Source organism: Netta rufina (assembly GCF_964035555.1).
Source record: "Netta rufina genome assembly, chromosome: 25".
Lineage (NCBI taxonomy): Eukaryota > Metazoa > Chordata > Aves > Anseriformes > Anatidae > Netta > Netta rufina.
In genome coordinates this window covers 5,852,596-5,879,362 of record NC_140149.1, presented here as the reverse complement: position 1 = coordinate 5,879,362, position 26,767 = coordinate 5,852,596, and the positions used below count along the sequence as shown (strand labels likewise).

At 58.1% G+C, this 26,767-nt stretch overlaps 1 protein-coding gene across 1 annotated transcript in view; it reads left to right on the top strand.

Annotated features, from left to right (window-relative positions):
* Positions 1 to 11,084: 11,084 nt before the first annotated feature.
* BCL9L (BCL9 like) overlaps positions 11,085 to 26,767 on the top strand; it is a 45,999-nt gene continuing 30,316 nt past the window's right edge. The window contains exon 1 of the mRNA XM_084301556.1: positions 11,085 to 11,250. The gene's annotated coding sequence lies outside the window, so the exon portion shown is untranslated. The remainder of the gene's footprint in view (positions 11,251 to 26,767) is intronic.

The window sequence follows — 26,767 nt, the reverse complement described above, 5'->3', positions numbered from 1 at the left end:
TTTGTTACCGTACAGGTCTATGAACCAGCTGAGCCTCGTTGGCATAGTGCGAATCAGCGTACCTGCTTACGAGAGGGTATAGCAAGATCTGAATGCCTCGCTGAGAAAGGGAGGTGGTGAGCCAGGTGAGCACGATGCTGTTCAGGGGGCAGGGGAGGACTCTGCTGCTTAGCAAAAGCGAGACGAAGGTTGTGTGCATGCGGAAATCAAAGGAACTGTTCAGAGCAGAGTTTGCCATGTGCTGGGGGCTTGCAGGGATCAGGAGAAGCAAATGTGCGAGCGTGTGACTCACGCATGAGGTCCCAGAGTCAGGAAGGAGTAATCTAAAAGCTGCTTGAGCCATGTGCTGAATGTTAATGAGGCAAGCCGTGCTCGCAGAAGTGCTGCAGCCCAGCTCCTGTCACTGTGCTTTACTACCAGTGCGGCTGATTCCCTGAAAAGAGTGAAAAGCCTCACACTGGCAGAGCGTGCCTGCTAACTTGAACTTCTGTGACTTGGCTGGCAAGGCAGGCTGGGAGCTTGCAGAGCGATTAGCACGGCGCTTTGCTCTGTCTGCAAGCTCTGTGAAATGCTCCTCCTGCACCTGCAGTCTCCTCGGTGGAGAGCAGCCCTCTTCTGCTCGACAGCTCCCAGCACTGTCACAAAACGTGGCCTCAGGACAGAATCAGGGCAGACTCAATCAAGTGTTGCAGCTCTCGTCAACAACAAACTTGTTTTAGCGAGGCAATCCTCGTCCATCCTGGTGGTCGGCCGCTGTCCTGGGGTGGAGCACTCGGCTGCAGGCACCCAGCGCAGTCGCACAGTGGTTTGGACGAGGAAGAAGCTGAAGGGAAGGAGGGGAATTAGAAAGATACGAGGGGAATTGCTTCAGTTGGAATTTGGCCAGGACGCTGGATCAGACAGCCTGACTTCTGGGACGTGTCAAGGGGTTTCTAGCAGCTTGTTTGAAATATGGGACTTGGGGTTTTGCAGTTCCTCCGCTGTGGGTGGCTCAGTGATAGGTTTCCTGGCTGTTGAGAGGCCAGCGCTGTTCCTGGTTCATTCTGTTTCCACATCAGAACTCAGGAATATCTTGCCCAGTCTCCTAGATTACACTGCCTTTGCTCTTCAGTTTCACTCGTGTGCTTTCTCTTTTGCTTTCCTTTTGGCTTCTTGGGGCATAAAGGATTCCCAAGAAGACCTGAAGTTAGGAGAGCAGCAGCTGAGGAACCTTGCCAAATGCTCTGCGCTGGTCGACAGTTCTCAAAACCAGATGGTTACCAATTAAAGGGAGTCAAGTGAGGGGGTTACATTGGCCTTTCTGGTTTTTTCTTCCTTTGAAGGAAATTTTTTTGTGACCCTGGAGGACCTGGAGGAACTTCTTGTTGTCAGCCCACTGCACCTTTCCCACAGCAGAGCACTTTAAACACTGCCTCTCTCAGGCCATTTGTATGCAAGTGGGCAGCTTCACGTGGCTTTTCTTCATGGTACTGCGAGCGGGATGGCTGGGAAGATGAAGGGCAAGCACAGTGTGTTTCCTTTTTTTTTATTTTTTTTCCCCAAGAACATTCAGTTTCTAGAGCCAATCTTAACAGATGCACTGTCAATGCTTAGCAGTTCAACCTCATGTGGAAGAATTGTGTATGAGGAAAAATGTATTGGCAGTAACAAACACCTCCCACTCGGACTCATGTCCAAGAAAAGTGCAGCAGCTTTGTCTCAATTCAGTTCCAGAACTGTGGTCCTCCACAGGCTCCCTCTGCTAGGAATCTTGTTCCTTCCTCCTGAAGGGCTGGATTTCCAGGGACGTGCACCAGGACTGCTGCTCATCCCTCCACTCAGGATTGCTGAGTAGAATCTCCTTTCTTAATACCCCCACAATAAATGCTGCTGTTAGACCGTGCTACCAGGACCAGTAGATCATCTCCCTTAGGTTAGTTGCGTGGTTCCAGGTGTGTGTTGTCATTTCCCTCCCCGTCTCTGGCTGGCTTGCTTTAACAGGTAGTTTTTTCCTTGCAGAACTTCAGTAGGGACCGAGCAACTTTGTACTTCATCTGCCAGCTCGCCTCTGCAGCCTTGGAGCACGTCACAACCTGGGCAAATTCTGCAGACAGCCTGGAGACCAACACAGCTCCCTCCGACCTGCTGGGAGCTTACTGTAGCGATATAACCCCAAGGTGGAAAGCGCAAAACGTCCTTGGAAAAAGGACATTTTCACATTCCTCCTGAAAATGGAGGGTTTTGGGGGCTGCCCTTCCTTCCCATCTTCTTCTGGTGTTTGAGCACCAACAGCTGTTGACCAGAGGGCAGAAGACTCAAATGAAATGTCCAGGAGCACGCTGTCCACCCCAGAAATACTTGGTGATCACACCAGAGGCTGGCTATGTGATGCGTTCCCTACTTTGGGGACAGGTTTTCTGTCTGTCGAAGCTGCCTGTAGGTGTGTGTGCCTGTGTACTGCTCACAGTGCCCTACCCTATCCTTTTGGAGGGGTTTTTGAGAGTTTTAGGGATAAGCTTCGCTCTTCTGTAGGCAGCCCTGTGTCATGCTCTTCAGTCCGTTTTCTTTCTGCCCTCGCCATGTGCTCTGGAAGCACAAGGGCTGCTTTCCTGCCTGGGTTTTACAGGCTTGTAGGCAGGAGCAGCTCTACAGATTGCAGAGTCCAAGCAAGGATCTCAAACCCAGCTCTCCCGAACTGAGGGAGTTGTGCTGAGTGCCTGAATCGAGGGGTGTCTATGCAGTTTGTGCCAAATCCAAGACCCCTGGAGATCTCTTTTTGGGAACAGCTGGATCTTGTACCTTTTTACGACTTTATACCAGGTCTGGGAACACTTTAGCACTGTCTAGTCTGGGCAGAGCTGATCTGACTTGCTTTAGTGGTGCACCCAGAGCCTTTGGCTGCTGTGGATGATGCTGGAAGTTGACAAGCTATGGCTAACGTGGCGGGAGGGAAAAGCTGCTTCCTTTTCTCTGCATTTGTAGAGAACTCTGGGCTGCAGATACAAGTGATCACTGTCTTCAGCTCTCCAGCTGCACCTCGTGCTGTGGGGCCAGGGCAGTCTGCCGACAGGACGTTACGGTGCTCGGGACATCCTGGGGACTGACGGGGCTGCTCCTCTTCCACATCCTCAGGTCTCACCAGTGCACAGCTTCCTCTGCCAGGTAGGTAACAGCAGCTTTCTGCAGGAGCTGCCCCACCTGTGGCTCTTTGTCCTGCTGGAGTTGCAGAGCAAACGTGGACAGATGGGGTTGTTTTGCCCTAGGTGGGCTTCTCCGTGTGTTCCTGTGGGATCAGAGTGCTGGTTTGGGGTCAGTCTGGAGGGAAGGGCACCGTCCTTTTGTGTCCCCGATGGCACAGCACAAATCCACCTCTGTGTGTGATGCTGCTGAAGCATCCCTCTCCCTGTCATGAAATATTCATGCCTTTCTCAAAACAGGCTCCGGCACAGCAGATCTGCACGGCCCTCCCCTCCCCTGCCCCCTTCACACCCCGGCAATCTGTGCTGCAGAGAGGGTGGCTGTGGGCTCTGCTGTGAGGTCAAGCCAGATCCAGGCAGCTGATCTCGGCGTCTTTGAGGAAGTAAAACAGCAGAAAAGAAGTAGAAAAACCCCGGGAGGTGCTTTTGAGCATTAACCCCTTCCGTGCAGGGAAGCACCAACAGGAGCAGAGTACAATGAGCAGTCACGGGAGAATAAGATGCAGAGAGCAGCAGGGATGAAGCAGTGAAACTTCCTTTGTGAAGCTGGGAAGAGGGCTCCCAAACCTGGGAATCCTGCTGGAGTGCTCAGGCCCTGGTGCCCTGGATGGATGGGTTTGAGTCCATCTTGTGCGAGTTACTCTGCTTTTCTGGCTTTCTTGAAAGCTTCCTTGATTTCACTGTGTTTGTTCTGCAAGGTGAGAGTCCTTGCTAGGATGTCACGGAGAAGTATTCTGTTTCCCCCGTGGGTAGAAGAGAATAAATCTTGAACCTTGGGAATTACATCTCTGGGATGTTTACATTCGGGGCATTTTTGAGCCACCTCCTCGTTTAATGTGTCAGTCAGTGAAAGTGATGTACAGAATGAATTACAGAGGGAAGGCTCTGTGCTGGGAGCAAGGACTGGCAGCAGGGGCATCCAGACTCCCTCAGAGGCCTTCCGTGAGCCCCGTTGTGCAGTGGGAACCCTTGCTCCTCACGAGAGGACCCTGCTTTACGCAGAGCTCCCTGGGCAAGCACGGAGGGGAGGAGGAAACGTGGTACCTGTCAGACACAGGGCGCAGGTGGCATTTGGCCTGGTTGGGCTGGTGGATGCAAGCAGTTCGTCCCTCCCTGCTCATCCCCTTGAAAATCTGATTTGCATTCCCTTTTCTTCCTCTGGATCCTGCTGTTACCATGGGAACTATGTTCACAGTTGCATTTCATTGGCTTCTGGAAAAACTCCTTTTTCCCTTTTTCCCCTTTTCCACCTTGGACGTGAGGCTGTGGCAGTCAGAGGGTGGGGAAGCCTGCAAGGGTTCTGATAACTGGGGTGAAGGCAGCAGCTACAAGTAGGAATGGGGAAATAGGGCAAGACCTTTAGGGACTGTGGGAAGCAATTATGTTTACGTGGTCTTTAGCTTGGTCTTTGCTGTGTCCTGTGGCTATGAAAGGGGTCGTGGACACCTCTTGTCCACACATCTGCCTGCTCAGCCAAGGGACCGCGGTATGGGTGCAAGAAGGTAAGGGAGGAGACGATGATCCAGGCTCTCGTGCTGTCACCCTTTTGCGTTGTTCAGGAAGGTTGTGCTGTGGCCTGGCAGTTTGGGAGCACACACACAGAAAGTCTCAAGCAGCTGAGATGCATCGGCACCAACCGGCACTTGTTGGCTCACCGGGTCCTCGTGTCACCGTGCGATGCCCCTCGCTGCTTCCAAACGCAGCAGGCTTGTGTGAACAGGGGGATTGCCTTGGAATGAGGAGAAAACAGGGATGTGGTGTAGAGAAGGTCCTCGAGCCTGTTTTTAAGGTTTGCCTCCTGCCACTCTGTGCAGCAGGACGAGCAACGAGTCTGCTTGAGGCTCCCCACAACACCTCCAGCCTCTTCGTGCCAGGCCAGCCCCTGTGTTTGGTGGGCTGGCTCTGCCGGACACAGCTCTCCTGCAAACCTCTGCCTTGCCTTCCCTCGGGGAGAGCATCCTGGTGCTGGGTTCTCGATGCTGAGGCTGCACAAATGCCTGCAAGGAGACCCTCAACGAGGGCTGTCTGTGCAGGGGGGGCTGATTCTGACCGTGCCGCTGCCAGCTCCGAGCCCCTGCATCTCGCTGGCAGGGGCTGCAGGTTTAGTTTTTTTATTTATTTTTAATTTTTTTTAGTTTTTATTTCTTTTTTCTTTGCACTTTCGTGCAGGACCGATGGGGAGGGGGCTGCGGGGGGGGGGTCCCTGCCCGGCTCCGAGCCCCGTGGCCGCCAGGCGGCGCCGCCCGCCCGCTCCGAGCCTCCCCCGCGGTACCGGCGCCCGGCGGGGCCCGGGGCAGCGACAACCGGGGGTCCCCTCCCCGTCCCCTCCCCATCTCCTCTTCCTTAAAAGCTGCGAGCAGGCGTGGAAGAAGCCGTAGCACGGGGCTGTACCAGGTTTTTCTCCTCCTGTCTGCATCTGGGGTGTTGGTGCTTCCCCTCTCTGCCTCCCTCCCCTCTTGCCACTGTCATGAAAAGATGCTGAGAGGGGTGTCAGGAGAGGCAGCTCTGCCTCCAGCAGCTGGATCGCCTCGCTCTGCATCGTCTGGGGTTTGGTAGTGCCCCTGCATCAGCAGGGTGTTGTAGGGGAGCAAGGAGGGAGATGGGGAAGTCTGGAAAAAAAGAGGCAAGCGGGGAGAAAAGCAGCTGGCAGGAGGACCTCTCCCTAGTCCCAAGTCCCAGAGAGTCCTGGTGGCTCGGATCTCTGCCAGGAAAGTACCACCAGGGCTGTGTGTGTGTGTGTTTGCTCATCCATGCCCCAGATGCTCCAAGGGGTGAGTGAAAGCTGAAGGAGCAGAGCTAGGGGAGGGCTCGTGGCTGTACTCGCAGTCCCCCTCTCTGGGGGGCCCAGGACAGCCGGGTCTGACCACGCAGAGGTGTGGCAGGTGAGTCTGGCTCTGCTGGCCTTGTGTACCCATCACCTTCACTGCCTGTCTGTAGAACTCACCTGGTTCACAGGTCTGCCTGTGAGATGCTGCGGGAGAGGCTTTTCCCTCTGCTAGGGATTTGTGTGGCTCAGGTGTTGCACATACCAAGGTGTATCGGGATTTGCAGATGGCACAAGGCAAAAAATCGGTGACTTCTGCTACGGCTCCATTTACAGAGCGATTTTGAGCCACCCCATGTAGTAGTTGAAACCCTGAGTGAAACAGAACTTGCATCAGGCTTCTGGCCTCGCTCCGAACCCACCTGCTCCGTGCTCCAGGATTTGCTGACAAAGAGCTTGAGTGCCTGCAGTGACCGAGCTCCCAGGGCTCCTCCGGGGACGGAGAGACTGAGTAAATAACCAAAGGGAGGGGTTGCTCCTTTCCTAGGTCTCCTGCACCGCAAAACTGCAGCAGCAGCCAGCAGCACCTGCTCTTCCCCCTTATTCTGCAGCGTGACTTTGGGAGCTGGAACCCGTGAGCCTGCTGCCCGTGGCCACACACATTTTGGGCGTGCAGAAAACACCTCTGTCTGCCCTGGCACCACCGTGGGGGCACGGAGAGCTGCAGGATGCCTCTGACGAGACGCTGGGGTGCACGGAGGGGAGCCCAGGACCGTGAGCACTGCCTGTACAGACCCGAAATCCTGCGCAGGGCCCTGCTGCTGCCTGCGCAGCCAGCCAGGAATGTCACAGGGAGATCTGGCTGCTGCAGGGGGGGGCTGCATTCCTCCCTCCAAGGCTTGGGGTCCCCCCCTGGCTGCTGCTGCTCCCTGCCCGGCTCCTGGGGGGCCACGGGGCACCCCATGGGCTGGGGGCTCGCCCGGCCCACCCAGCTGCCTGCCTTGCCGTGGGTCGGAGGGGGGATCTGGCTGGCTTTGTGTCACTGAGGCGCTGTGATTTCAGAGCCAACCCTGCCTGCTCAGTTTTTCCAAACCCTCACTTGGAAGGAAGGAGCCGTATCAGGATAAGAGTCCTCCCCACCCACCCCGTTCCCTGCCACCTTCCCAGCTCCCCAGCCAGCCCCGGGGCCCTGGGTGGCAGTGGGAGGCGCTGCCTGTGCTGATTGCTGCCTTTATCGCACCGGTGGCCTTGCTAAATGGGTTAACCCCTTGCTCCCTCGCTGCCTGGCGTTTGCTTCTCCTGACAGCAGGCTGCAGCCCGTCCTGCTGTCAGCCTCTGCAGCTGGGCGGGCTGCCTCGTGGGCTGCAGCTTTCGTGGCTCTGCGTGAGGTGAGAGAGGCAGCTCCCACCCTGGCTGGCTGGCAAGAAGTTCCCTCCTCGCCTCGGTGCCTGTAACTCCGAGCTTCTGCTTCGCGTGCCACCGAGCAGAGCCCGCTCAGGACAGCAGCAGTTTAACGAGACAGGAAACAGCCAAGCAAATGTCTGCGCAGGGCCCCGTGCAAGGAAAACACTGCAGCCCTGGCCCAAATAGGTTAGGAACCCCTTATCCCACGTCCTGCCGTGCTGCTGGCAGTTGCATGAGGCTGCTGATGCTTCCAAGCAGCCTGTCTCCTGGCACTTGGCATGGGCCTGTGATGCTGGAGGTGCCTTTTATATGGCTACAGCACATAGCAGGGGCCACCCGAGAGCAGGCTGCTGCGGTGGGAGTTGGGCTCATCGCCTGTGCATGGGAGAAGGCTTGAAGAGCAATGCCATGCCTGGAAACTTGGGTTTTAGGAGAGTTTTTCTTCTGGCAGCAGTAAGTTAATGGCTTTGGCGTGTGGGATAGGTGATGGTTAATAAGGCAGTGTGAATGAAGCAGGCTGGGAGCCTCCTTTGAAAAGAGTGTGGAAGCCAAGCTGGAGGGTCCTGATCCTTTCAGGCACAGACCTGGGGTCTCTGCTGGGCTGGCTTTTTCCCCATTTCCCTGCGTAACAGCTTGTGGTGCCACCAGACCCAGACTTGCTCCATCCCGGGTCGTCTGTGTGCCCCCAGCACCAAAGGCTCTGCTGGGGTCGATCTGAGTCTGGAGTGAGCCACTGGGGAAACCGCTCACAAAGGCAGCTCCAGCTAACTGTGAAGCACAACTCCAGTGTAGTTAATTGGGCCTAATTAATAATATTCAGAAGTGTAATGAGGGCCTTGCCCACGGGGGTCTTGCGAAGGCCTGAGCTCGGGGATGGCGTTCTGGAGAGGTGAGAGGAATGAACAAGTTCCAGAGCATTGGGACCCGGGTTCCCTGTGCTCCAAGCATCCTCTGTGAAACTGCACCAGGACAAGGCTGTGACCCTGGAGCCCGGCGTCTTCTGTGCACCACCTTGAGCTCTGTTTTCCTAGCTGGTGTGGCTCAAGCTCCTTGCCTGAGCAAATTACCCCACAGCACACCATGTACATCCCAGGGTTGCTGCTCAAGCTTCTTCAGAAAGCAGCATGGGCTGACCTGAGCCAAACTGTGACTACGCCAGCGTGAGAGCTGAGGGAGCTCCATCTTCGTGTGCGTTTTGCTCGTTGTACAACGCCTTCTGCCATTGAAGAGTGAATGGACCTGTGAGAAAGAGGGAAGGGTTAGCTCACTTGTTGAAATGCCCAGCGCAGGTTCTCCCTTGGTGATGAGGGGCTCCCTTGTGTCCGAGCTGTCACGCCAGCACTTCTCATTAGCACTGATTTGCTAGTAAAGAACAGATGGGGAGGAAAATCTCTGTTGGTGTAAAGAAAGGGGCAGGCAACAGCCAGGTTGTCCGGGAGGCCAAGGGGAAGGGGAGAGGCGGCGAGTGGGTGACTCCCCCCATCCCCTGCCCTGCTGCATCAGGCTGGGACGGAGGGAACGAGTGGGGCTGCCTGCTTGCTGCGTGCCAGACAGCAGCGTCAGGGCACTGCCTTGAACCATACGTGCCCTTTGGGGGGGTTTATGGGGTCTGCACTTCGTGCCCAGGCTGCGCTCCCCCGAGCTCGCTCCCGTCGCCCCGCACCTCGCCAGGGGGCGCCGCCGCCGCGTCCCCGTGCGCCCCCGGCCCCCGCCGCGCCCCCCGGGACCTCCCCGGGGCTCGGCTCCGCTCCCACGAGCACCGGGAGGTCCCCGAGCAGCTCGGGCCCCTCGGTGTAGGGGATATAGGGTCGGGGCGAGGCTCCCGTGCGGGCCCCGCCGGTGTTTTCTTGCTGTGTCATTCCGAGGCGGCTCTGGCTGCGGCCGCTGGTGTGCGTGCAGCCGGAGCAGCAGGAGGAGGGGGGGAAAAAAAAAGAAAAAAAGGTGGGTTTTCATTTTCAATTAGGGCCGCTGCTGCTGCTGCTTCCCATCAGCTGAGATTGATTGCTTGTCCCTGGATCCCCTTTAGCTCTGCAACGCTTTAAGATGCTGCCAAGCGGTCCCCGCCTGCAGCCCTCTCTTCTCTTCTCTCCTCTTCCCAGCCCACCCCCGAGCGCTTAGTGCGCTGCGGGAAGGTGACATCCTGGTTAGGATGCTGCTGGCATCGGCCAGAAAGCGGGTGGGCTGCCTTAATAGCCGGCTGTGTGCGCACTGCTACGGCTTGCAGGCGAAGAGCACGGGCAGGCAGCGAGCCAGCTGTGTCCTCCTCGAGTCTCCTCCGCTTCTTCCTGCTCCTGTCACCTCCACCCCATCGTACCTGCCTGTGCAGGGTGGTTGAGGTGTTGAAAACTGCTGGTAAAGGCAGCAATTTGCTGCCGTTCCTCAGTGCTGTGTGCTTTTAGTGTGTAGGGTCTGGGAATGGCAGCGGGGAGGGTTTTGGGTGTGAGATGTCCCTGGTTCAGCAGTGTTTGAGAGCAGGGCACGTGGGGTGGCAGCACAACTTAAATATGAGGCTTGAGGGGGTTCATCCGAAGTGTCCCAGTGGACCAGAGCGGGCTCGGAGTAAACCAAGCCTGAGGAACAGAGAGATGGGGGCTGAGGGAGGTCCTGATGCTGTTGTAGGGCGGCCTGGGATGTGTTCACTGCTGGAATCGCTGCAGAACAGAGACCCACAGGTACTGGTATTGCCACGAGACAGCTGCGTGTGAAACCCTCCTGTTAGCCCAGGCACACACACGGCCGGACAGTCGCTTGGAGGGAGGCAGACCCCTCCACTTAGGGGGCTAACAAGCAGCTCCAGCCCGAGTGCTGGCTGCCAGGCGCTCTCTTCCCTTGCTGCTTACGGCCTGGATGAGGGTGTTCTGGCAGCTGCTGACGGCGCCTCCAGCCTGGAGGTCTCCATAAACCCTGAAACCCTGGCAGCAGTCACCCTGCTGCTGCTTTGATGGTCGCCCTGCGTGGTGTGAGCTGGCTCTGCCATGGTGCCAGCAGTGCCCAGCTCAGTCTGGACGTGTTTTTGCGTGTCCATGAGTGCCATTTGGGACCAGGGGACCCCCCTGTTGTGCACGGTGCCCCTCTCCCTTTCCATACCCGTGCCGTGGTTCGCACACAGAGCAATGCTCATCCAGGGGGGCTGCCGGGCTGAGCCCCCTCCCGCAGAATTCATCCCTTTGGGGGCCCTTTGGCGAGCTCCGTGCCCCGAGGGGAGGGGAGAGCTGCCCCGAGGCCGCTTTGCGCGCACCCCCTCGGGGGGAGCCGAGCCCGGAGCCTTCCCGGGGGGGCTCCGCCGGGCCGGGCCGGGCCCCGTCGAGGTTCGGCCGTGCTGCTGCGGCTCCTCCCGGCTTGGTGCTCGTCCCCGGCAGGCCGCTGGGAGGCCGGCGGAGAAAGCGGGGCTGGGGAGGAGGAGGAGGAGGAGGAGGCGGCGGCGGAGCGGCGGCGGAGAGGCTTTTATTTTGACAGGGCAGCGCTTGGCTCCTCGCACGGAGGAAAGTGAATGATCCTGTTTCTCCAAATGATTATTCAGGCTCCGGCGGAGAAAGGAGCACTCGGCACGCAGCGCCTTGCCCCTCGCCACGGCGCCCCCGCCCGCCCCCGGGCTGTCGCGGCCGCCGGCACCGGAGCCGCTCGGAGCCGCCGCTCGCCGCGGGGCCAGCTCCGCCGTCGGGCTCGGGCTGGAGCCGCCGGCAGCGGGGCGCCGGGCTCCGCTCGCCGCTCGCCCCGGGGCCGGGCCGCGGGGGGCGGCCGAGCCATGAGCCCGGCCCCAGCGGCCGGCCCCGAGCCGCCGGCCGGCCCCGAGCAGCAGCAGCAGCAGCAGCAGCAGGAGCAGGAGCAGCGCTCCACCACCGCCGGCACCGCAGCCACCACCGGGGGCTCGCCCGGCCTGCCCTGAGCCTCTCCGCCGCCGCCGAGGTGAGTGCCCCGCCGCCGCTGCTCCCCCATTGTTCCGCTCCCGGGACGCGCCGTCGGGCTCCGAGCCCCGCAGCCGTCGAGCCGAGAGGCGCCGGGGCTCCCCCCCCCCCCCCCCGCCCCGGAGCGGCGCCGGTGCCGTCCTCGACGGGCGAGGAACTTGAGGAAAAAAGGGCCCGGGAACGGGGCAGGTAGAGGGGGCCACACGGAGCTGGTCCCCGGGGCTCTGTGGGGTCGTCGGTGTCCGGCCCCGGTGGTGCGGGCTCGCCCCCCGCTTGGGTTGGCCCCAGCGCCGCTGTCACCGCTCGTGCTGGCATCGGGCATGTCGTGGACATCGCCTCTGGTCTGCGTGGCCCTTCTGAGTCTCCTGGTACAGCCTAGAGAAAAAAAATCCCAGAGGCTGCTTGTCTTGGGTCCTTCTGAGCTGTCGTTGCTGCTGTAACTCCACCAGGAGCAGAGCCCGGGCTGTGCTGTAGATGCGAAGAACTTCTTGCACCGTGCCTGGTTTGGCCTGGGCCGCTCTGGATTTTGCAAGGCGTTATCGGTGGTGTGAATGCCCCAGGAAGGGCTGGAGCAGGGATTCCTCTGCTTGGAGTCCTTGCATTGCATGGAGGTAGGGTTGAAGTCAATGCTGTTCCCTGAGCCTGCCCTCGATGCCAGCTCTCTCCCCGCTTGCTTTTCAGCGCCTCGATCGATGTGCTTCTGTGCTCTCCTGAGGTAAATCAGGCATGCGGTCAGTTTGGAGGAGACAAAAAAAAAATAAAAAATAAAAGGAAGGGAGGAGGAATCTGACACGTATGTTCTTTCCTTGTGCTTGAGCTGTGCACAGAAAGGACCCGATGTAACAAAATCGTCGCTGTGTTGTATTAGGGACATGTCTTTAGCAGGTGGTGAACTTGTCCTAGCCCTGCTCTGCTAGCAACCACTTGCTGGAGTAGAAATGTGAGAAGGATGCATATCTGAACACGTAAGTAATGCTACATGACAGGGCAGGCTGTTGTGTTGTTGCTTGCAACGTCTGCACGCCCTGGGGGCAGTGCTATCCGACAAGGTGTAGGGCCGTGGTGCCGGCTGCTTGTGTCCCGGGCACGCGATGCAGAGGGCTCCTGACAGCACGGTGACTGCACACCTTTGGCTGTGGTGTGTCCCTGCAGGGCAGCGCTACGAGGTGTAGCTGCCTGCTGCTGACCTGTGGAAGCTGCTCGGGGAGCGCAGCTCCAATTCTCGACCCCATCCAAATGTTGGTTCGTGCCAGGCACCCAGCGGTGACGCGCAGCTCAGTCCGCCCGTCTGTTTGTTGCCAGGTCTCTGCAAAGGGCTGTGCACGTTGTTTTGCTACTTTCGTGGCGGGCAGGATAAGAAACTGAGTCAGAGAGGAAGTGCTTTGCCCAAGGTCTCATGGCAAGGCTGTGTCAGTGCCAAAGCAGGACCTCCTCCGACTCCGGTGCTGTGGCTGTGCGTGGATATGTCATACACCTGGGGCTGGTACTGGCACAAAGATCACCGAGTCCACGGTCCTGCACGATTCCCTCTTCCTCCTTGGTCGAAAGAAGCTCCTGGGGCTGTGTCAGTTTGTTTTTTTCTACAATAATTGCCATCCTCATTGGAGTTTGTTTTCCAGAGCATTCATACTCTAAACGCTATACAGTCTTTTTTTTTTTTTCCATGTATTTTGCCATTTCCGCTGTGTAAATGATGTGATCAGGGCCTCCTTGCCACCTTGACCTGTATCTTTGATACCTAGAAGATCCATTTTGTGACGTTCAGTATTTTCTGTTATGATGTTGTAGGCGCCACTACGTCTGCCTCCCCCTGAAAGTCCCTTTCCTCTTTCTAGGTGCCTGCTAAAAAAAATTAAAAAAAAATGCAGCACCTGACTGAAATCTTACAAATTTAAAACCACAGATGTTTGGTGAAGAAAGCGAAAAATGATGCATTTTAAAACCCTCTGCCTTTTGCATGGTGTGGAGCATAACGCAGCTCCACGGAGCTGTGCTTGGAATCTCCCAGGTCCAAGCGCATCCAGGCACCTAGATGGAGTGAAATCCTCCGCGCTTGCTGCTCTGGCACCAAGAAGTCTTTGCTTTTCCTTCTCCTTGCTCCACGTTCCTGTCGAGGTGCTTGGAGTGCTCCCCCTCCCAGTGCTTCCCATGTGAAGAGGCATGCAAGGGAGCATTTGCTCTTGGTCCCCTCTTTGGGAGCATCGTTTTTGTGCTGGCACATGGCTGGTTCTCGTTGTTGTAGAGCTCTTTGGGGCTTACCCTTGTCGTCTGCCACTGGTTGATGAGTCCCAGGTATAAGGTGGCTCTGGGGTTGTTTTCTGTGTGCTGTCCCTTGTGCTGTCTTGGTTGCATTGGGTTTAGCTGCCAAGAGTGGGACTTCAGTTGCTGGAGCGCTCTGGTACGTGCCCGTCTGCCCCTGAGGTCCAGATGTGTTCTTGCTGGGATTAGTTGTTTTTTCTAACTATTATGATAGGTTTTAAGCTGCTTGGGTCTAGCCATTTCCTGGGGATGGCATAGGCTGGCTTCCAGCTCTTAATTCCTTAGTGCTCGATCCAGTTTTGCGTACCCTGGCTGATGGAGCTCCCATGCAGGCCTTTTCTGGGGGAGCAGGTCCCTGGTGGAAAAGTTTACTCGACTGAATTTTGCTATTCCTGCCGAGAATCCACCAAAAGTGCGTTTCACCTCGGAGCCCTACCTGTCTCAACTGCTGCTTTCCGAAACTCTTTCTGACGGGGATTTTCTTCTGCTCCTGTGAAGACAGGCTGAGAGAGATGGGGGTGTTCAGTCTGGAGACGAGAAGGCTCTGGGGAGACCTCCGTGCAGTCTGTCAGTACTTAAAAGGGTCTTATAAAAAGGATGGAGACGGATTCTTTCCTCAGGTAGATAATGACAGGACGAGGGGGAAGAGTCTTAAACGAGAAGAGAGAGATTTAGGTTGGGCATTAGGAGGGAGTTCTCCACTGCAAGGGTAGTGAGGCACTGGCACAGGCTGCCCAGAGAAATTGGGGATGCCCCATTGCTGGAGGTGTTTGAGGTTGGATGAGGGTGGCATCCCTGCCCAGGGCATTGGGGTTGGAGTTAGGTGATCTTGAAGGCCCCTTCCAGCCCAAGCCATTCTCCGATTCTCTGCTTCTGCACCCCATGGGACCATCAGGGAGTGCTCTTCTCGTCACCTTCTCCATTTGAAGTCACTCTGGAGCCCTAACGGAGCTGGCTGGCTCTTTCTGCTGCTGTGTCTTCCCAGAGATGCTGACAAATTTGCTCTTCTGGCAAATCTAAATCTCAAAAAATATCTAACACTAACGCAGGACAGGCCTCAGCGTCCCTGGGCTCCACGGGGCTGAGCTTCCTTCTTCCCAGGAAGATGTGGACTGACGAACACGGCTCCTGTTGATCTCACGTGTGATTCATCGTTTCCAGGAGCTGCAGGAGCTCTGGTACCGACTTCAAGTGGTTTGTTGATCTCCGTGAGGCTGAAACTACCTCGTGAAAGGAGAAGTTTGTGGCGGCGATGGAGAGGTGGCAAAATGCATGCCGTGGAGCAGAGGGGCTGGGAAAGCAGTGCTGCTCAGTCGCTGCTCGGTTCTGCATTTTCATCAGTTCTGAGCTGGGGGTGAGGCCGAGGATGGTAGGAAAAAAGCTGCCTTGTTTCTTCCTGCCTCGTGTTTTGGAGCTGTGTGCTGCCTTCCACTAGGCCTGCTTCTGCTCCTCTGATTTGCGTTCCCTTCTGTGAGCGCTCCCCTGGGAAGCCCCGAGTGGATGCTGCCCAGGAACTGCTGCAGGAGGACGGCGGAGATGTGCTCCTGTCGCTGCGTTTTGCCCTTCTTTAGCCTCTGCCTGGCACCAGCCACACCAGACGGCGAGGACCAGAGGCACCCTTCCTTCTTCTGTGGTGCGTGTTCCACATCATCCGCTTCACGCCGGGCAGCTCACAGGAACGAGGAGCCGGTTTTCTCTCTCCCTGCCCGACTTTCTTTGAAACTCAGCTCCTCGTCAAAGGTGGGAAAGACTCAGGGATTATTCTTTGAACTGGGACCAGTTCACGCTGCTTTTTTGTAGCTGCCACGGGGCCGTGCTCAGCAGGAGCACAGAGGAAGCAGCGTCACTGGCACCTGCTTTTGATTTAAGGCAAAGCCACGTTACGGAGGGGCGCCCTGCCAGGGGCCCTGCCTGCTCCTCGCCTCCTTGGCAAGCAGAGCGCTGCTCGTCAGTGCCCTGAGCCTTCTGGGCCCTGCTGTGGCTCCTTGCACTCCTGCTGCCTCCCTGGGACACGCCGCCACCGGGCTCGTGCCTCTCCTGGCCTGGCAGGGCTGTCCTGGAGCTGGCTGTGCCCCTCTGCACAGCGGGGATGCTGGGCTGCACGGCTCGAAGGAACCTGTGCGTCCAGGCTGGGCGCAGCTCGAGGGATGAAGCCTCTCCCCACCACGGTGTCTGCCCTTCCAGAGCCCAGATTTCCCGACGGAAGATGTCAGCTCCACGCTTTACCTACCAAGACACGAGGCTGTTTTCTTCAAGGCTGACAGATTGAATTTCAGCTCTTCTCCGCATGCTTCGCAAACTTTCCTCCTCTCAGGTCCCTAGCGTAGAAGCTGCAGACTTCACCTTTCAGTATGAGTGACCTGTTCCCCTTTGGGCAAGGAGCAGCAAAAACCTCCCTGTCCGACTGCTGGGTGTCCCCTGCCTTCAGGAGTCCCTCAGACACTACAGAGACCTGGGCTCGGCTTCCCCCAGGAGCAGGATCTAGCTTTTTTGTGGGTTGTTTTGTTGTGTTTTTTGTTTTTTTTTTTTCCTTCCAGTTTGACACAAGACGCCTCGAATCCCAGCAAGGGGACGATGGGGGAGCCTCTCCTGATGCTCGGGGTAAAATATCCTCAAGATGGCTTTAAGGCCGGGCTGCGCGCTGTGCCCAGAGGTGGGGCGTCACCCTGTTTGGTGAGCAGCTCTGCTGGAGCCGAGTCCTGGGCCAGATGCCAGGTTTGTGATCCATGCCAGAGAGGGCGAGACTTGGAAAGCAAAGTGGAGCTCCTCCTGTGTGAGAGATGGCCTGAAATACCGAGCAAAACCACAGAGCGCTCCTTGTTCCTGCCTGTGCCTACTGGTCTTCCCTCTCCCCGAGCGTGTGGGAGGCCACGGGGCTGCTCTGCTAGGGAGCAGGAGGGCTGAGCTCTGCAGGCAGCCAGGACACCTCTGCTCCATCCTGCCTCTTCCGGCTGCTGGTTGGGTTGATTTTTTTTTTATTTTTTTTTTAAATATACTTAACCCTTCTTTTCCCGTCGCGCTGTTTTCCCTCATCCTTGCCGAGCTGTTTGAAGGCTGCCCCCTCGCACGCGGGCTCCTCCTGCCTCCGTTCAGCTGCGCAGCTTTCCTTTTGCTCGTTCTGCTGCTGAGCGGAGTGGCTGAGGAGAGGAACCAGCCAGGATATGGTTTGTGTAAAAGATGCTCCACAACACTGACTGTTTACAGACTCTGTGCTTCTCGAAATGTAAGCACAGGAAATGCCAGGCTCTGCTGGGGTTTGTGTGCGCAGTACGGCTCTGCGTGCTGTGTGTGTCTCAGCCTCTGGCAGTAGCAGAGCTCTGCACTGTCACAACCCAGAGGAGGTTTCTAGCAATCCACAGAAGCAGAGGCTTGCTTTTTTCACCTCCAAAATAGAGGCTGAGAGGAAAAGTGAAAGGAAATGACTTAAGTGAAGACAGGAAGGGAATATGGGGCAGAGCTAGGGACAGGAGCCAGGAATCCTGATTCTTGTTCCTTGCTCTGCTCGTCCTTAGCTGCTGCTTTGGGTCTCAGCCTCCTGCCTGAGCCTAGGCGTGAGTGTTTTTTTTTCTAGAAGCTGGTCAAGTAGCTTCTCTCGTGACGTGTCCTCCACGCTTGCTGTGCCTGTGAGCACTCCAGTCCCCGAGTGCCTGATCCTCCAGGATTTGCCCGGCTGAGAAAACTGTAATTTAGCGAGCTGCCATCGGTGTGGTTGCAGCAAAAGTCACAAACTGGCCTTGGCTGGAGCCGGGTGCCCAGATCTCCGGGGAGAGCTGAGGTCCACGGAGGGAACAGGGAAATGGCTGTCGTGACTCAGGGGATCGGGATGCTCTGGTGAGGATGGAAAATGAGTCTCGGTGCGGAGCAGCAGAGGAGGAGGGTGGCGGGCAGGGCTGGTGTGCCATGAGCTCGCCCCGCCTCTGCCTATGTGGCCTCAGCTTCGGGCACAAGGAGTCCCTGGAGCACAGCCCCGCTGCCTTTCCCCGATATTTGTGCCTGTGAAAGAGAGCTAAGAGGTCTGCGGCACCGCGGGCTCGGTGCACAAACACCAATTCATGCCCCGTGAAACCATTCGTGAACCGTCCAGTGTGATTCCCTTTGGAGAAACATCTGTGTGTGGCCAGGTCTCGTCGGTCACAAGCTCCACGCACCCACAGCTTGCTAGCGTTTGCGTGGCCTCCACGCTGTGTCTGCCTCTCTCTGAGCTGCTGGGCTTAAATGCCAAAGGGTCTCACTCAGGTCTCGTTTAAGGGCCTAAATTAAGGGAAGCTGGTTCTTTTTGGTTGCAACACGGGGCTGGCTCCGGGATGGTGTTTCTTGACTTGGCACCCGAAGCTTGGTAACCGTCTCCCTGGGTGTGTACCAGCTGCCTGGTTCTGCAGAGCGGGACTCCGTGGAGAAAAGAGGAAAAAAAAAAAAAAAAAAAAACACTCTTAATATTGTTTTTAGAAAGCAGAGGATGCTGGCTCACAGAATTCGGGTCCTGAGCAGCCACGCTGGAGGTCTCCCGCAGCACTGGTGGCCTGCGGGCACGGAGCGGCGAGGAGGTAGCCGGGAAGCTTCGCGGGGCAGCAACTCACCACCAAGGGCTGAATCTCCGGGTGACTCCTCTGACAGCAAGCTGGCCAGAGCTGTGGAAACCCCTCCAGCACTGGAGCTTTCACCACTTCCTCGGCAGGATGAGTTCCAGCGCTGGTCTGGAGCAGGGGATGGGGCCAGACGGGGCCTGAATGAAGCTGCTCCGGCCACAGGCGGGCCTGAAGCGCAGCAGTCAGGCAGGGCTGAAAGCTGCTTGTGTCCTGTGTCTGTGCAGCCTTGTTTGAACTTTTCCCTGGCAAGGAGCAAAAGGAACTGGGGAGACCTCGGGCTGGTCCAAGCAAGTTTCCTCTGCTCTCCCCGCCCCCAGATGCAAGTGGGGGAACGGCGGCGGCTCCGGGTGTGCAGTCTCGGGGCTGGGCAATTTTGGGGGCCCCGGCCCCGAGTGCTTTTGGAGCGAGCGAATTTTTGCCTCTGGTGTTCTCTGCCTCTTGGGCTGCGATGCAGGGAGGGAGGGAGGGGAAGGGGGGGGGGGGGGGAAGTGAAACTGTGGTTCAGAACAAGCCCTTTGGATGGCAAGAAAATTGCTGAGTAGCTGGTTTCCAGGTTGCCGAGTTCCTAGCCAGGGCCTGGCGCGGCTGCCAGAAGCAACAGGCTTGGAATTTCCTCTGCCTGCTGCCAGCTCGTCTCGGGCTGCCCACAGCACCTCTGCTGGGGCCGGGGCTCCCAAAGAGCCCCGTGGACGGGGCACTCCCCGAGCAGGGGCTCCGCGTGGAGCCGAGCGCTGCCCCCCTGTTTTTTTTTGGGGCCTGGTTTCTATTTTTCTTTTCCAGGGTCCAAGCTGGTTTGAATTACGCAGCCTGCGCCTCCCGCGGGGCTCCTTGAGCAGCCGCCTAATGAGCTGAGCTCCTGACAAACTTTGCTCTGGCTCTGGCTCCGCTAGGAAAATTTTACAGCCTTTTCAGAAAAAGGAAATGCCAGGAAAGGCCTGTCTCTTCTTAGTTTTATGAGGGGGTCCCGGCTGAGAGGGGCTGAGATGGGCTTGGAGGAGAAGACAGGAAGGGGTCGGGATGCTGCCAAGGGTGCCCCCCGGGTGGGTGCTTCCTAGGGGACGGGGTGCCACTGGTGTGGGCCCTCCCTGCCAGCACTGGGAGCACTGGGAGCACTGGGAGAGGGCAGGAAGAAGCAGCAGGGTGAATGGTGATGGAGCAGGGCCAGCTCCCCACAGCCCCAAGCCCTTCCACACCCCACTGGTGGCTCCTGGTGGGAGTAGTGCCCATTCCTACAGATCCAGACCTGGGGCACTGTCACCTGGGGGGGCAAAAGTGTCACCATGTTCCTGCCCCTGCTGCAAGGCGGTGGTGGGCTGCGTCTCCGCTCCCAGCTGCTGACAGAGTTCCCGGCTGGTTAATCTTTGCTAATTGCATTTTTTTTCCCCGAATGGCGATGTCTTTCTGCCTGCTGCCACAGCAGAAATAGGCTCCTGCACACACATGTGTTGCGTTTTGGGGCTGTTCTGGTTTTGTGGGGCAGGGGCTTGCCCTCTGTCCTGACTGAAAATTGGCTTCTTGGCGTCTGCCCTTGGCTGGATGCTCCTTGCCTGTCCTCGCCGCGTCCCGGCTTCGTGTCTGATGGCCAAAAGGCATCCGTGGGGACAGAGGTGGGGACGGTGGTTGGGATATGTCAAACTGCATCTGCCTGGGGAGCCGTGGAGCTTCTTCGGTGGGAGGGACTGAGGTTTCTGTGTGATCTGTAGGCATCAGCTGCTGCCAGTCGTGGTCGATGAGCTTCACGGGCGGGCGGTGATTGCCCTGGGTAGAAGGAGCCCCGCGCCAGCCCTGCTCGGAGGGCTTTGCCTGCTCTGTCTGTCAGGAGGGTGGCTCTGGATGGCGATTTGATTTGGCAGCCTGCGCAGGCCTGGCAGCCCTAAGAGTGGGATGCAGGCCCCAGAACAGTGCCCTCCTCTGCCTCTGTCACTTCTCCCAGCCCCTGCTTTCTGCCGTGCCGGGCAGGAGAGAGCTCTTCCCTCGGGCTGCGTCCCCTCCTCCAGCTGGGAAGTGCTGGGCCCTGCTCCCTTTCCCGGGGCTCACGGGCAGGAGCAGAGATTTTAGTTGACAACAGAGGCCGAGCTCCTTCGTTTCGCTGCTGGGAGGTACGAACGGAGCCCTCCTGTTGATTTTCTCATGGAGTTGAGGCATCGGGTCTCCTCTCAGACTGGGTCTGGGGAGGGAATAAGCGGGGAGGCAGCGACGTAGCCCCATGCCCGGCTGAGCCTGCTGGGGTGGCTGCACCTGGGCTGTCAGCAGGCTCCAGGGAAGTTCCAGGTGGGACAAGTGATAGCAAACTCTTCCCGAAACAGCACAGTGCATTTTTGCTCTTGTTGCTTATTTCTGTGATGCCCTCTGCGTGTATCTGGCTTAGGTGCTTGAAGTGGATGTGTTTGTGCTCTTCCTAATTGTCAGCAGCAAGTCGTTCACAAAGTTTCACGCAAATTTCATGCTGCAAAAGGAAAGTCCAAAGATGTGTTTGCCTTTTTTTTTTGCAGTTAGTGCAGCACAGCCCCAAACGAAGAGCAGAGAAGCGCATGAGAGTGGCTTCACCACCCAGCAGCACCTCTCACTCCCCGACATCCCCCCGATCTGTACTTCTGTGCTGCTCCAGCTGAGTTGCTCACCTCCATCGGAGAGTGCAGATGGAGAACGCACTGCGAGTTGTGCCCCTTACTCTTTTAAAGCTTCATTTAAAAAAAAATAAATCTAATTCAGTGCTTTGGAGCCTGTTTCCAAAAAAAAAGAAGCCCCAAACCTCACTCATCGCAAGCCCGTTTTTGCTTGTTGTAAATCATTTTTTCATCAGTTGAACTTCTAAACGTTATGCTGATAATGAAGGAGTTGCTTGGCCTCAAGCAGACCGCTAGCAAAAAAGTATTTTGCCTTTTCCAGGTATTTTAATACAAGCTCTACTTGCAGCCCTGATTTTGTAGGTGCGCGTGTTATCCTAGTGAGAAGCGTGATTTACCTGCCTGAGCATTTACATGGTCAGGACTTTAAGCAGCTGTTTCCTACCTCACATAGGGATTTCAGAGTATTCAGGGACTCGGGTACCAGTGGCAAATGTTTATCATTTGGTTTATTACGCTTTTTAATCCAAAGTAATTTCAAAAAGTCCTAATTAAAATATGTTACTTCTACTAGTAGGTTTTAGACTTTTTTCTCCTTATTTGAAGGGCTCCTGAAATTTTTCTGATCCTGGTACGGACCCCTGTGCAACAAATCTATTGTAACAAGAGGCTGTCTTTCCACAGCACTCTTCACAGCACTCTTGGAAGTAGCCTGCAGGCCCTCGGAGGTCCCCAGTGGTTTCAAACAACTGATGCAAACCAGCCAGCCTGGGATGTCCTGGTTCTGACGCTGCCACTAGCGGTGCCGTGCCCTGAGCCTTCTCTCGTCCGAGAGTTCCCCATTCTGTGAGAGGGAACAATGTTGGCATCCCTCAGGACAGCTGATCCCCAGCTGCACGCTGCTGAGCCGCCTTCTCGGCTCGCTGCAGCCAGATGGAGAGGTTCAGTGCTCTGCCAGCCTCTGGCTGAAAGAAATTGCAGGAGAGGGGAGCTGCACTTGGTGGCTGGTTCATTGGAGAAGGAGAGGTGGGTGTGCGCAGGGGCAGTGCCGTATTTTGGCGTTGTCCTTCTTCCAAGATCTGATCCCTGTGTGTTGAAGGGCTCCCGGTTAGGTGTTTGGTCCGTGGCTGCTGCTGGCATCGTGCTGTGGCTGTGGTTATGTTTGCAGGATATTTGGACAAGCTCTCGGGACACGCAAAGAATTCCTCTTGGAAACTGCAAGAATTCAAATCGTGCTCCAGGAGGCCGGGCTCGTGCTTCTCTTGCTCCTTCCTTGGCTCCCCAGTGGGCAGAGGCACTGAGGTGCCCGGAGCAGCTGCGTTGTATTGCTTAGCAGGCTCAGATCATTGCAGTGGCTCAGCCTGAGGTGAGAGTCCAGCCACCTTCATGCAGACGTAACCTCTTGATGGTTAGGGAGGGCGTGAGGCAGAGCTGGGACGTGGTTTGCACGAGCTTATGGCACCCAGGCTCCCTCGTGCTGGTGGCGACCCCTCTGATTTCGGGATCTGTTGCCTCTGGCTGAGCTGGGGCACAGGACGGGGCAGTAGCGGGGAAGCTGCGCATCGCCCTCGGCCAGCAGGCTCGTCTAATGCCCGATCTGATTTGCATATCAATTAATTTTTACTTTAAGAGGGCTCGAGTGGACCCAAGTGCCAGCCTGTGCCTCGTTTTGCTGGAGGAGGAGGAGAGCAAGGAGCTGCTTAATTTGATCTGAACACCAGGCCTGAGGGTGGCATCACTTAACGAGCCAAAGACCCCTCTGGCTCGAGCCTCTTCCCTTCCACCTAAAACCAGGCAAGTGCAGATTTTTCTGGGCTCTTTCTGAGCACGGTGGGGAGCGAGGGAGCAGCGTGCAGGTCAGCGTGGCTCTGCTGTGCCCACGGTGTCCGAGCTGCTGCTCTCAGCCCCCTCCATCCTCCCCGAGCCGTGCAGCCTGGCAAAACCTGCGGGAGACGCCTGGTTCCAGGCAGCCTTGAGCTTTACCGGGTGGCTGCTGCTCGCAGAGCTCCCCTGGTCGGCCTCATTTACTGCGGGGAGGAAGCAAAGCAAACCTCCTCTGCCCAGAGACAGGAAACTCGGAGCACGTGGGCTGCCCGGGAGCCCAGCTGACACGTTGTGTTTGCACAGAAAGCAGCGCTGCTGGGCCCGGGCTCCCTGGCTGCTGGCCACGGCCCCGGCGGTTGTGTTCTCCAGCAGCCCCTCGGGGGACGAAGGGGAAACGTAGCCCCTCGCTCGGGATGGGGGGGTCGTAAACCTGAGCGCTCCCTGCCAGATGCTGACAAGGGGAAGCGGCTGCGAGCCAGGGCACCTGGGGCCGGGGCTTTGCTGGGAGCCAGAGCCCCGGGGGCCGGGTTCCTGCTTCTCCCCGGACCCTGGGTTTCAGAGGCTGTCAGCTACACCAGGAGGACAGGGAGCTCTTGTAGCAGGCTGCCTGCACTGTGGACTTGGTGGTGGGAAGACCTGCAGGCACCGCAGCTCCCCGGGGAGGCTCGTGCAGCGCTCCCTGCCCGTACCCGAGGGCTTTTTTTGGCCCCGAATCGGGCTCTCCCCATCCCTGACCTCGCAGATCTCGGAGGCAAAGGCAGCACGAGCTTTCCCAGCAGCTCGCCGTGCTTGTCCTGCTCAATTACAATGCAGCAGCGGTGGCACCAGCCGCCGCCTTCCTCCCCTGGCTGGGCTGGAGCGCTGCAGGCTCTCAGCAAATGCTGTCTGCGGACATCTGCTGCCTCCTCCCCCCACCGCCTCCTGGCAGCGGCTGCAGCTTCCCAGCGAGCAGCCTGCTCTGTGCATCTCTCCCCCCCCCTCCTGCTCTTCCAGGCTCCTTCGCAGGACCTTGAAATGGTGGTTTCCCCGCTGCTGGCTCGGCTCCAAGCAGCCTCCCAGTCTCATGAGCCCGGAGCTGAAGGAAACAGGGTGCCTGCTGGAAGGGAAAAGGGCTTCGAGGTGATGCTCGCCCCCGTTCGAGCGGGCAGCCCTCTCCTTGGCAGGTCTCCAGCTCGTGCCTGGGGCTTTAGACGCACGCACGGAGTCTGGGGCAAAAAGCTTGGAGCTGTTGGGCTGGAGCAGATGCGGCAAGGTCAGCTGTGAGCTGCAGCCCCGGTGCCAGGGCTGGGTGCTTTGCTCTGGCGTCTGGCTCGGCTCTGCCCTGCGCAGCTGCGAAGGACAAAGTTCACCATTCCAGGTCCTCCTCAGGGCCCTCCTGGGAGAAGGGAAACGCATTTCTTTCTGCTGCGGTGGGAAGATTTGCTCCTTGGGTGCAGCAAGTGAGGCCGTGGAGCTCTGCCTCCCGAGATTTGGGAGGCCTGGCTGCAGGAAACACCCTGAAAAGCGGCGTTTTGGTGGGTTTGGTCGCCTGGTGGTGCTGCACCTGGGTCCTGTGTTTGGCACAAGCAAGCAGGGAGGTGGCTCCAAGCCCGAGTGATCCCCCAGCACCCCAGTCACCGAGTGCCCTGACTGCAAGGAGTTTCTGGGGTCAGATATCTCCGGAGATGAGTGTGGAGGAGCTGGGGAATGGGCTGGAAGAACTGAACGGAGAGGGCACAGGGCGACGCAGCAAACGGCTTGCCTTGAAACTGGTGGAGCGGCGGCTGGGAGCATGAAGACAGCGCCGGGCTGTGATCTCGGGGAAAGCCCAGAAGGAGGGCTGAGGTGTGTGGAGTAGTGAGAAGCGAAGGTAGAGGATGAAAGGGGATTCAGTAGCTCTGAGTGTAAAGGCAGGGCTGGAAGAAGGAGCTGGAGGGATTGCAGGTGGGACATGAAAACAGCGGCTTGGAAAGACAGAAGAAGTGGAGCCGGTGGGGAAAATTTTGCCATTTTGTACCTGGATCAGAAAGAAGCGAGTGCACTTCAAAGGGATTTAGACAAGAAGGCACAAGCCTTTGTTTGGAGGGAGACGGCTCCACTTCGCTGTGACAGCCTCAGTGGCGGAGGGGTGCCGAGGCACAGCCGGCCCCCCTGCCAGCTCGGAGAAAGCGCGGCGCTGGGAGGAGAGGGAGCCCAGATGCTGCAGGAAGCATCGTCCGCACAGGTGATCCGGGGCTGCTGCGTGGCAGGAGCGAGACAGCAAAGCCCTGCCTCTGTGAGCCAGCTGGGCTCGGGCCCAGCACCCGGCAGGAAGTGACTGAAGAGATAAGGGAGCCCGGGCAGGCGGTGTTTAAAGCCTCCCCTCGCCAACGGGAGCACCCGAGGGTAGATCCTGGTGCTCAGGCAGAGCTGGGAGCCGGGAGGTGCCACGTGGCGCTGCTCGCTGCGTCCCCGAGGAGAGCAAAGAGGGACAGGGGGTGTATGCCCGGCACTGGGTGGCACAAGGGGTGTCTGGGACCTTCCCCTGAACCCTAAAGGGTGCCAGGAAGCTGGGTTTACCCTGCCTGTGGGTCAGCTCCCCCCTGTGGGTGCCGAGCACCTGATTAATGCCTTGCTCGCGGCTCGGTGCCCGCAGGCTGCTCGGCAGCGCGTTGGCACAGCCGTCTGGGCTGAGGGGGAGCAGTTTGGGGCTCGGGGGCTGTGCTTCTGGGCAGCTCTCCCTCCTGAGATGGGGCAGGGAACGTTCCTGCGAGCAGCATTTTCTCCCGAGCCGCGGCTTTGCCCTCTTGCTCTGCTGGGCTCTTGGTTTTCCTCGGCTCTGGCCCGCAGCAGGACCTGGCTGCAGCAGCGCTGCGCAGCGAGGACAGCGGCTGGGGAGCTGCTGCTCCGCAGGCTGGCTCCCTCCAGCCATTATTAGGGGATCCCTGAGGACGAGGCCCCCCCTGGCTGCTCTCCACGTCCCCCTCTGGCCCTGCGGGGTGGCAGGGGAGCGCAGCAGCCGCCCTGGGAAGGGTTAAGCGCGCTGCAGCTTGCGGCCGGGCGCCTCGCACCGCCTGCGCCTGCTGCAGGAGCGGGGCTGCGCAGCCTGCTCCACTTGGCGTGGGTCCCAGAATGCTTTGGAAAAGCACTGACCCCTGACCCCCAGTACAAACTGAGCCCAGCACGTGGGAGGGAGAAATTACTCCCAGACCTTCAGGCTCCAGGGTTTACAAGCTGCCTGCAATAAAGCAGCCATTTTTTTCCGACAGTTACTAAATCTCCCCTTTTAGCTCCGCTGCAAACGTCTACCGGCGCTCCCCTCCCCTGCCCCCGGCCCCCCTCTCTCCTCTCTCCTTTTCCCCTTCTTCTTTTCTCAAATCAGAAACATCTCTGGAGGTGAGGCCATCCCCTTGCCCTGGGGGCACGGTGCTGGGGCTTGTCGGAGCCACCGGTCCCTGCGGTGCTGTGCCAAGCGGGTCCCCTTCCACCCGGCAGCGTGCTCCCTGCGGGGCTGCCGAGCATCCCCCGGGGGTGTCCTGCACCTGCCGCCTCTTCCACCTCTGCTCTGACACCCTGCAGGGCTTGGTCGGAGCTGAATCCTCGTCCCGAGCTGCTCACGGGATGTGTTTCAGTGCGAATAAGCGATGTTGTCTCAGCAGCTGCATTAGGTGACGGGGAGCTGGAGCCCAAAGGTTTCCTTCGTGGCTTTTCTGATGGCTGGCACAGCTTTGGGATTTTCTGAGCTGCAATTCGGCTATCTTGAAATGGGCAGAAGAGCGCAGGGTTTGCGTTTAGATGTCATCAGCTCCTTAGGTAACTTACCCTGTCTGCGTTCCCGGCAGGGTAAGGGATTAATCTCCAGGGAGGCCGGCCAGTTTCTATGGGAGCTCACTGCGTGGGAGGCTCGTGAGGCTTCACCAGCTCGTGTTCGTAACGCCTGGCGTGATCGTGAAGTGCCAAATGCTGCTTATTCACATGTGTGATTGCATGACTACCCAGCTGTGCTGGGGCTCAGAGCTTGGTGCGTGGCAGGTACAGCGCCGAGCGTGCCAGCGTATTGCAGCGCCGCGGAGGGCGTGGGGAGCGCACGTTCGTGTTTGTGCAGCGCTTTGGGAACACGGAGTGCTCGTTACAAGTGGCTGCCGTGCCACGGGCACTGTGGGATCCAGATAAATAAAACAGGAGCTGAGGTTTCAAAACAACTCCTTCCCCGCTCCCGCCCCGGCGCGCATTCCTCCGGCAGGGAGCACGTGGAGGTGGGGAAGCGCTGGCGATGCGACCTGCCAGCAAGGACCGTCCCGAGCATCTCCCCCTCTCTCCAGCA